Genomic DNA, 1,370 nt, shown 5'->3' with positions numbered 1-1,370 from the left:
TCTGGCAGCAGCTAAGGTTTTTTTCTGTTTCTGTGAATGTGTCTGCTCTGGACTTTTTTTTTTTTTTTTAATACAAATGGATTATTACAGTATGCGACCTTGTGTGTTGACTTCTTTCACTTAGCAGAATGTTTCTGAGGTTTATCCACGTTGTAGAGTGCGTCGGAACTTGGATTCCTCTTTGCAACTGAATAATATTCCATTGTACAAATATATCAATTTGCTTATCCATTCATCTGTTAGTGGGCATTTGAGTTGTTTCCACTTTTTGTCCATTATGAATAATGTTGGTATGAACATTTGTCTACAAATTTCTGTTTGAGCACCTGTTTTCATTTTTGGGGTGTATATCAGTAACTGGGAGTGGAATTGCTGGGTCACATGGTAACTGTATTTAATTTGTAGAGGAACCACCAAACTATTTTCCACAGTAGCTGCACCATTTTACATTCCCACCAACATTGTGCAAGGGTTCCAATTTCTCTACATCCTCTGCAACACTTTTTTTCCATTTTGCATTGTTTTATTATGGCCATCCTAGTACTTGTGAGGTGGTGTGTCAGTTTGATTTTGATTTGCGTTTCCATAGTAACTGATGATGATCATCTTTTTATGTATTTGTTGGCCATTTATATGTCTTCTTTTGGGAAGTGTCCATTGTAGTCCTTTGTCCATTTTGTAGTTGGCTTATTTGCCTTTTTGAGTTGTAAGAGTTCTTTACATCTCCTGAATGCTAGACCCTTTCAGATACATGATTTGTGTATACTTTCTTGCATTCTTTGGGTTGTCTCTTCACTCTGTTGATGGTGTCCTTTGATGCACAAAAATTTTAATTTTGATGAAGCCACATTTATTTTCTCTTTTGTTGCTCATGCTTTTGGTGTCTTATCTAAGAGACTTGACAAATCCAAGGTCGTGGAGGCAAATCTCTGTGTTTTTAATCTAAGCGTTTCTAGTTTTAGCTCTGAAATGTAGGCCTTTAATGCATTCTGAGTCAGTTTTTGTATATGGGGTGAGGTAAGGGTCCAGCTTTGCTTGTAGATGTCCAGATGTCCCAACACCACCTGTTGAAGAGACTGCCCTTTCCCTGTTGACTAGCTGGCAGCCCCGTGGCACATCAGTTGACATAAATGTGGGCTTTGTCTCTGGGCTGTTACTTCCGTCCTGTTAGTTTACGTTCTGTCGTCGTGAGGGGAACACACGCTTTGAGGTAAGTTTTGGAATTGGAAAATGTGAGTCCTCCAAATTTGTTCTTTTTCAGCATTGCTTTTGGCTGTTTGGGATTCATTGCAATTCATATGAATTTAAATATAAGCTTTACCATTTACAAAAAAAGCCTTTGCGATTTTGAGAGCACATTGAGTCTGTTC

The 1,370-nt window shown here is 38.2% G+C and overlaps 1 protein-coding gene across 1 annotated transcript in view; it reads left to right on the top strand.

The window, feature by feature from the left end:
- Positions 1-64: 64 nt before the first annotated feature.
- The window catches only part of SUN1 (Sad1 and UNC84 domain containing 1), a gene marked incomplete at its 3' end in the record, with an annotated part of 26,554 nt that continues 25,248 nt past the window's right edge, over positions 65-1,370 (top strand). The window contains exon 1 of the mRNA XM_010845500.1: positions 65-1,210. The remainder of the gene's footprint in view (positions 1,211-1,370) is intronic.

The sequence above is a fragment of the Bison bison genome, unplaced genomic scaffold (genome assembly GCF_000754665.1).
Source record: "Bison bison bison isolate TAMUID 2011002044 unplaced genomic scaffold, Bison_UMD1.0 scf7180017848573, whole genome shotgun sequence".
Lineage (NCBI taxonomy): Eukaryota > Metazoa > Chordata > Mammalia > Artiodactyla > Bovidae > Bison > Bison bison.
Note: the sequence above shows the minus strand (reverse complement) of the source record. Positions and strands in the feature narration are given on the sequence as shown.